The following is a 9,668-nucleotide window of genomic DNA, read 5'->3' as shown; positions in this document are numbered from 1 at the left end:
TTAGAAATACATCAGCTATAAACATGAAACATAAATAATAAACAATCACATAAATTAAAAATGGAAACTTTTTGAGTAAAAGCAGAACTCGGTTTTAACCTGTTAAACCCCAAAAACAACCAGATTAGTAAAGTGTGTCTTGTGCACACATGCAGATGCAGACACACATCTCTTGTATTGTAAACAAGTCATTGTAGCTTTTTCATAACTGTTTTATGACACAAGTGGATTTAATGTGTATTGTTTTGTCCTCACAGGCATCTTCATCGTGGAGCATCCCGTGACTGCAGCGGCCCCTGAGGTCATCCGGATTCTCGATGAAGATGAAGGTAGGTACCCAGCCCTTCACATTCCTGATGATGATGTTGTGTTTGTAGGTCATGGTCAGGCTCCTCCAGTAGAGGCAGAGTTTGCTATTGAGGGTCTGAGTAGTGATGAGGAGTTGGAGGAGACTGACAGTAGCTCAGATTGGTCAGCTTTAGAAGGTTTTATGGCTTCTAGTGTGGACTCTGGTTATGGTAGCTCAGTTCTGGATAGCGATGAAGACCAGCAGTTTCCACCACCAGAAGACTTCTGGCTGGCGGTAGCTCCTCCGGCCCCGCCGGAAGAGCTTCCAGAAGATCCCAGGCCTGCCCACGGGAGCGCTGAAGAGGTCCAGGATGTAGAAGAACCCAGTCCTTCTACCTCAGTCCTTGGATCCATCCAGAAGAGGACTGGAGAGCGCTTCCCGTACATCCCACCGAAGAGACCAAGATGGGACGACTCGGAGGACTCTGACTCGGACTAGACATATCTTTTTCTTCCAGTGCAGCGCCACTGAAGATCATTTCTTTCTTTCTTGAACTTGTCGACTGGAAAGGTTTGTCTCAGGTAGCTTGTTGCACTAGGACTGTTTTTTACCAGGTCACCAGATGTTTGTTTTAGTCACCAAGTGTTTTATCAAGTCAGCTGAACTGGTGATGTCTTAGGTAGCATCTGGCACCAGGACGTCTTCATCCCTTGGCTGAGTTTAGTGTTTTATTATTTAAGAAGTGTGTTTTTAGAGCTGGTAGAACTGGAGATGCTGATGTGGACGGTTTCACCTGGGCTTCTGTGTCTGGTTGCTAAATCTTCTATTTTATTTGGGTCCTGAGAGGATTTCCTTTTCATCTGATGGAGCAGGCAGTCTGGTTTAGCATCATACACACACACACACACACACACACACACACACACACACACACACATGCATATATATTAGTACATGATATTCTAACGTTCACTAAAAGATGTAAGCCTGGAACACAAGAGGCCATCGGAGCAAACAAGATCCCACCTGAGATGGATGGTGAGAGGTGGTAGAAGATAAACAAGAGACCAAGGAGGGCAGGAAGATGGAGGCAAAACTACAACTACAGTGATGCTCCTGATAATCTGGTAGAGCAGATAGAGCAGGTCTTAGTGAGAAATGGGACGTCTACTTGGTGACATGAGCATAAGCTGGGGTGATCTTTGATCCGTATGAAAGACAAGGACGATAACATCATCTTCATCAGGTCCTTTCTGTTTCACTAACTGTTCTGTCACAAGAAACTGTTCTAAATAATCTGTAGAAAAGTTTGATTCCAGGTTTAGGAGGAGCTCTCCGTGTCTGTTTGTGTCCTCACGTCCTGCTGGACTTAGCTTCTCTGGGCTTTGTGGTCCTGCAGGAACCAGGAAGGAGCTGAACAGCAGAGCTCTGACACAGACGGAGCAAACAAAGGTTTTAGTGTTTAAATGTGCACGCGTTTAAAAATAGCTCTTTACAAAAGTTAAACAATAAATACTAAAATATTAAAGGCTAATAAAATATAGTCTAAACATGTAAATGATTAAAGCAATAAAGACTCAGATTATTTACATTCAACATAACTTTAAGATTCACCGCAGAACAAAATTACGATGCGTTTGACCGCGACTAAAGAACGGATAAACATCGTAAAAGAACGAGAAGTAAACGAAAAGCATAAAAGTCAAAGGAGGCTCTAAATCTGTAAAACGTTTATAAAATACTAAAATGAATTTAATTAGAAAAAATTTTTTAGTCTGACGGTTTCTTTTTTCCTGCTTCAAGACAGAATTTATGTTCCAACATTAAATGCTTTGTTGATGCAGGTTTTGCTTTACCGTCTCCGGTCGCCCAAAGCAAAAGGCTCTGGTAACGGAACTCTCAGTAATGAGACGGGGTTCGATTCCCTGCAGGGCCCTGCTGCTTATGCCGACTGAGACTAACGCTGTTTCACTACACTTTACCATCTACATAAAGATAAACTAGGTTCAGTTATTCATTTTAAGGAATTTTGTCATAAATCATCATAAAAATCTAAATTCCTCTAAACGGTGAAGAGCTGTTTGTCATACGTCACTAAAAAGATGTCTTACAGGGCAGCTCATGCCGCTAGTACGTCGTGATTAGCTGTATTTTAATCAACTTCATATTCAATAATTACAGAAAATTGTGTTTACAGTTGCAGCAAAACGTCTGAACCCTATGTCGGAGTCCTACACACATTTTAAAGCCATGATATGAAATTTTTATATTTTAAAATTTTCTTGAGCCAGTGTGTGCTAAAATGGCCGTTAACAGCAGTGGTATGAAGTTCCCAGCCTGGAGGGCCGGTATCAAGCACGTTTTAGTTTTAACTCCGTTTCGACACACCTGATTTCAACCAGCAGGCGATTAACTCCTTAGCATTCCAGCGTCCCGCCCGAGGGACAAAACCCCATTGCGCTGGAAATTTACGGGGTTAAGCTTCTGCAGAGCCTGAACTGCTGCACAGGTGATTAAACCACTGAATCAAGCATATTGGAGCAGAGAAACCACTAAAACCTGCTGGATACCGGCCCTCCAGGACCGGAATCGAATACTCCTGTTTTAGAGGGTTAATGAACAGCCACCCAGCACACATCGCACCCCTTTGGCCAGAATGTTCTACTTTCAACTCCAGACTGGCAGTTGGCTCTGTTGGGACTTAAACAAATATTGAGCTGACATACCTGGAGCTGCAGTCTGCTTCCAGCACATCTCCTGCATGTTTTAAATCATGAACGCAGCTGATTTATAATATGTTTATTGCCAGACTTAAAGTCCATTTTAAAAGAAACATACAGATAAAAGAAAGAGATACAAGAAAAACACAAGAAAAGAAAGGATACCAATTAACATTGATACCAATAAAAGCCTATATAAAATCACAGGATATAACTGCAGTGGAGGTAAGGGACAACAAAACTAACTAGTTGAGATAAATCCACCCAAACATTTTAACCAGTGCATTCTCAGCCTAGACATATAACGAGATCAGCTCACAGTGGGATTTGAGAGTGCAACTATATTGGAAGACTCTTCCAGCCGTCTCATAAACTTGAACATTAAATTTCTTGAAAGTGCCTTAAATGTGCACACGCTCACAGAAACACACGTTTGACTAGCACTGCCTCCCCTGGGAGTTTTGAGGAGGATTCTCGTTGCATCATTGTATGCCACTTGTAACCTGTGCAAGCTAGACTTTTTATAGAATGACCACAGATGTGCAGTATAGAGTGGTGTGCAGTATGCTTTAAATAATGCCACTTTAACAGGTGTGGAACAACAGCTGAATGTGCGTGCAATGGTGTTTGCTTGCACATATAGCTTGCAGCACTGCCTGTAAATATCATCATCGTCGCTCATATTGGCTGTGATAAAGTGTCCAAGATATTTTATCTGTTCACAGACTGCAAGACTGTTGCTGGACAACTTAAACACAGGAAAATTAAGCCTTTTATCCTGGGTGGTTCTGTAGGTTAGAACAACACTTTTGCTCGAGTTATATTTTAAATCATATTCCATTCCATACCCAGTAGTAACATCTAGGAGCTGCTGCTGCTGATTTGTTCAATTTAGTGATGAATCACTCATGTAGACACTGAGGGTGGTTTCCCAGGAGCACTACTCAGCCTAAAACAGCTCTGTACAGCGTGGTTTGAGTCAGCCCATCTGAAAGCAGTTTTGTTCCCACGCCAGCTCCATGAAGCCCCTAGCCAATCAGCGGCCATAATCACAATACCGGCCCAACTCAGCCTTGCCAGGTACCTCAATGGAGCAGGGACTAAAAATAGGGGAGAAAATACCAAAGCGTGCCCTTGGAAACCGTGGTCGGGCTGAACTGCATCGGTCCGAGTTGCCCTGAGTAGTGTTCCTGGAAAAGCACCTTAACCCCGGCTTTCCACAGGAGCCGTCAGCAGCACGTTACTGCAGCAGCACGTCATAGCTGCTGATAGGAGCCGCTGTGGTCAACAGAACCTTTTCCACTGGAGCCGTCAGCAGCCGTCAGCAGTGCGAGTCAGCCGCGCCTCAGGAGCAGCATGTCGCAGCCTTTACGCGCCGGTTCTATTTTCTACGTGCGACGCCTCTGAAACGGGTCAAGTTCAACATTTTTGGGGAAGGAAAGACAGGAAATCGGACGCGGAAATGGAGCGAAGCTCCCGAGATTTTCAGAATAAAGAAACGTACTGCCTTCCGGTTGCTTTACTTTTAAAAATAGTTACTAACTGTGCGGCCCCGTGAGAAGTTATCACCTAGCTAGCGGTCTCCTTTGTTTCTCAGGTCCGTATTGGCAATTATAAAACGGACAGAACATAAAACACAAACCTTTTGGAGCCATGTTGTAGTTTTCTCCTGCTTGTTGTTGTGTTTACTGACGAAGTCACTCGTGTGACTTCGCGCTCTGTCGGTGACAGCTGCTCCCCTGCTGCTTAGCGTCTCGTGGGAAGGGCCAGGCAGCAGTTTACGTGAGCAAGACGTGCTGCTGCAGTAACATGCTGCTGATGGCTCCTGTGGAAACCCGGGGGTTAGGCTGCAGAACCAGGCATATCAGCTTTACTAACTCCAACAGACCTGACCGGCAATCTGAAGTTGCAAGTGTGGTATTCTGGCCACAGAGTGTTGAGGGTCTGAGTGACATTTCATTCACCATGTAAAGGGTCATTTTGGCACATACTGGCTCAAGAAAATGAGTTCAAAATACGAAAAAGTTGTAAAGTATCACTTTAAGTTATCTTGGTGTCATGGTCTGGGGTGAGTCCTCCTCTCTCTGCTAAACCTTCTCTGAGCTTCTCCTGCAGGTGGGCGTGTCAAGGAGTGGACCAGCTGCAGCCCATCTGCTCATCAGTTGGCCAGGGACATATAAGCTGCTGGGAGACATCTTTATTCGCTGGATGATTAACTCAACTTTGGTATCTACGACTCCCGAGCCTGATTACTGAGTAATCCGAGTAGCTATCGTCCAAGTCGTACTTCTAGCCAGATTGCTGGTTCCTGTGTGTTTTTCCAAGCTTGCCTGATTTTTGTAAGCTGCCTCTTCTCCAGATTTCCACCACCACCTTTCACACCGTCCTGCAACCTACCGGACCAGTCCCGCTGTCTCCCAGCCGCTCCCTGGCTGTCCGCTCCATACTGACCTTACCTTACCGGATCCTGCTCCCTATTCCGTGCTCAGCTCCTCCAGTCCTCCAGCAACCTGGAAACCCAGTCTCCTGTGATCCAGCAAGCGTGTATTCTTAAATGTACTGAAAATGTCAAAAAGAGCTGGTGAGATTGCTTAAAGGGGTTTTGTGCAAAAATCTTCATTTTCCTGTTTTGTATAGACCACAAAATTGTTCTAACTTTAAAAATATATTCGTAACACGTCCCCTTTAACATGTGCTTTTGTAGCAGGAAGTCCTTTACAGTTCTCCAATCAGCCCCAAGACAAAATGCACATTGCCGTACATGAAGCATTAAAAAGGCAAAGCGAGGTATAATTTATACATTTATTCTAATCACAACTGTACAGGAATGTATCGTCACAGCAGAAACGCAACCTAAACCTGACCGTGGAACAACAGCCGTCACAACACATCCAGAACTCCAACAGAAATGTACAGGCTCAGATCATTTCATCTCAACATTTAGATTCCTCTTGATTATCATCATAGTTGTTATTATTCACATAGAACTATCTGTCTTTCAAATAGATCTTTGTTTTAAAGAGCATAAAAATACAAGTGGACTTTTCACTAGGATGAAAACTGGTGGCTGATCCACCGCCTTGGCTTATATGAAGGGAAAACACTGAAAAATGGGGGCGTCGGGAGGAGTGAAGCCAACTTATTACAGCTTACCAGATTTTTTTGTTATTTTATGTATTTATATTAGCTCATACAAGGCTTTGCAGTAGTTACAGAAGGTTGCAGACATTTGGGGGTTAACTTTTAGGGTTAAATCACTTGGACATCACTGACACAAAGGGGCGTTGTCAAAGAAATCATGAAGCTGTTAAACAAAAGGAATAGATAAATACGAAGGCACTGAGATTTGCAGAATAAACACCAAATTTAGAAATAATTGTGATAAAAGAGGAAGACGAGAAGGAGGTTAAGTTGATTAAAGGCAATTTTACTAACCAAACACTAGAGGGCGCTTTAGGAGCGCCTGTTTTAAACCTACCGTAAATCTTCTAATACAGGCCCGGGCCTGTATTTGACTCAAGCTCATCAAGCTCCAGGCCTTTATTGGAAGGAGGGCCAGTATTAGAGGCAGGCCTCAATTTCTATTTGAGTAAATTGAACTAATGGTTCGCTGGAGTTTTTGACAATTAAAATTGCGCCCACATTTTCAAAGTTAAACACATTTCTTTTAACAACAGTAGTTTCTGCTTCAGCCCTCTCCCCTCCCCCTGCGCAGTGGCCGCAAACTCACTGATGCGCCTGCAGCCTCTCGGAGTTCCTGCTGCTCTAAACATTAAAATAATTATTTCATTTTCTGTTCCTCACTTCTGATTACCTTCAATGGCGTCTGTTTGTTGCAACCACCAGGTACAAAAAATAACTTGTTTTTATTTGACTATTTTTCTGTCCTGTATCTGTTTATTTTCTTCCTGCATCTCCTCTCAATCCTAAAGAAAAACTGCTACCTGGGTTCATATATATTCACCTTATGAGTTACCTTTGAACTGCAGTTCTAAAAGATCTACCGACCGCAAAAACAGCGGAGTGCTCGCCGGCCACATCAGTGAGGTGCGTCACCGAGGACAAAACAGGTGATTCGCCCTGATCCACAGCAGCGAAACGCATCAGGCACAAATAAAAGCATAAAAGACGGAAAACATAAAAGGAAATGAGCCGACATGAACGATCGCGTGTTAAATTAGTTTTTGAGGTGGCGATACCTAATTTGATAATGTTACTGTGGCCGTGCTCACGACGCAGATGTATGGAGCGTGTCAACAATCAGAGCTTTGCATGCACAAGCTGGTTAAGGTTAGGATGGGGGTGAGGGGAAGGTTAAATTGCAAGAGGGTAAACGTCACAATTTGGTTAAATTACCGTTTTACGGCGGGTGTCAGTACCGATGCTCTGGCACAGCGCGTTGTCTCCAGACGTGCAGGAGCTCCTCACCTTCTGACAGCAGGCTGCTGTCTTTTCTGAGGACTGCATCTTGCCGGTCATTATCACATGACAGCGACTAGTTGATGACGGGCATAAAAAGTCACTATAGAGCGGTGAAGTCGACTAGTGACTAGTTCATACAACCCCTATTGCTCCCCAGAGTGTTCTGCAGCATAATCAGCACGTTCTCTTTGAACTTGATATCAAATTTTCGCCTCCTCTTTGTCTCCGCACCTGCCATGGTTAAAGTTACCCTCGCGGTCTATCACTGGCAAATCAAAAGTGAGACGGATGACACAACCGCCCCCCGTACTTGCTTGTTACCACATTCCACCTGGCCACAATAAAAAAAAACGGGCCATTATTCACCTCCGCCAACTCCGACACCGGCCAAACTGTGATACCTGGCAGTTAATTAAATACAGGCTATCATTAGAGGATTTACGGTATGTGTGAATGTTGATTGGATGGGCTATATAAAGCCTTGAAATGTAAAGAAATATATTTTTGAAATCACTGTTGTGCGCCTCATGTGTGCTTTTTGTCAGTGTTGGTCTCTTATTATCATCAAGCATAAAACCTTCATGTGTAGAGATGAACACCGGCGATCTGATTTATGTGCAAGTGTCTTAAGAATTCATAGCTGGTCTGATCCTTAGCGTAACTACGTACTGTACGAGCAGGAGGACACTGACATGAGCAAAAAGCAGGGACTACGCACACGCTCGAAACAACAACACCAACAATAACAGCAAGAGCACCAACAACAACGTGAGAAGAGACGACATGCGGGTCAGGAAGTCCAGCGAACCACTGGCCTCCACTCGTACAGAGGAGAAACGGAGGCTACGACGAATCTGGAAAAATGAATCCTTTTGATATTTTAGAGGAGAGACGGACGCAAAGAGAGCGGTCTGTGTTTCAGTGTGCTTTTAAAAATCCTCATCAGAGCGTGACGTGTTTGTTCATCTCTCCGTCTACTTGCCTTTGAGACAATTAGTGTGCTTAGTTTCTTCGTAAGACTGCACCCGAAAGTTTGTCTAAGCCAGCCTTTTTTGTGTTGAGATGAATTATTGTGCTTCTCGGTCCACGCAGCAGTCTGAGGCTGGGTGGAGGTAACGCGCTGGGCTGCAGAGGTCAGAGGTTGTGTGGGAGCAGCTTCCTCGCATCAGGAGAAGGAGCCAGAGCTACTGCACCAGATAAAGAGGACTCCCTTTTCAAGGCTACTCAGGAAGCACTTAACATGGGAGGGCCAGACGCTCAAACACGAGCTCCCCAAAGCGCCAGCATTTAATCTTGGGAGCGCCGTCTTCTCACACACCTACATGTCATGAGGGATGGGTCAGGGGGAGGGGGGCTGGAGATCAGTCGAGCATTGCATCCAGTTGGTCTGCCAAGTCGTCAAACATGCTGCCGATGTCATCCAGGATAGAGACGGTTCCTTTTTGGCTGGAAAATTTTGAAAAAGAAAAATGGAATAATTAGCTTTTACTGAGGCTTCGATAAACATGCTGACAGAATCAATGAGTCAAGTGTGGAGGTGAGTTCCTCCACTGATGGAAAGCAGCTTTAAGATTCAGTTTATGGGTGACATTCACTATTTTCACACACACACACACACACACACACACACACACACACACACACACACACACACACACACACACACACACACACCTGACAAACTCAGAAACATACAATACAGTCGACTAATTGTAAAGATAAAAAAAAGTAATGATAAATCCCAAAATAATCATATAAATCATGATTTTTTAAATTGTTTATACTTAAAAAAAACTCATGTTTTACAATTGTTTTCATTTTATAGGAGAATGACGTTTTACAAAGACCAGTAAAGTACATGAGAAATCATGTTTTTATTAGGTGTCATGGCTGCCATGGAGCTTCATAAAGAAAGTAAAAATAGATTAGACCATCTGGACAATGACTGTTCTCTTCATTTGAGTTTTTTAGTTTTAGATAATGGTAAAGGGGGAAACCTGGAAGTAAAGATGATTTACTATGGCTTTTGAATGACCAAAAAATGTCATGGATTTTATCAATATGTTTATCAATAACCCATTTCCTATAGTGAAGAGAGAAGGAGACAATGAGCAGACACGTCAAACAGTTATAACTGTGGCAAAATGCCCCAAACAACAGGTCACAGAGTTTATTTATACCAAGAGATAAAAGAGAGAGAGAGAGAGAGATTGTGTGTGTGTGTGTGTGTGTGTGTG

The sequence above is a fragment of the Nothobranchius furzeri genome, chromosome 4 (assembly GCF_043380555.1).
Source record: "Nothobranchius furzeri strain GRZ-AD chromosome 4, NfurGRZ-RIMD1, whole genome shotgun sequence".
Taxonomy (NCBI): domain Eukaryota; kingdom Metazoa; phylum Chordata; class Actinopteri; order Cyprinodontiformes; family Nothobranchiidae; genus Nothobranchius; species Nothobranchius furzeri.
The sequence above is the reverse complement of the archived record's forward strand: the minus strand, read 5'-3'. Positions refer to the sequence as shown.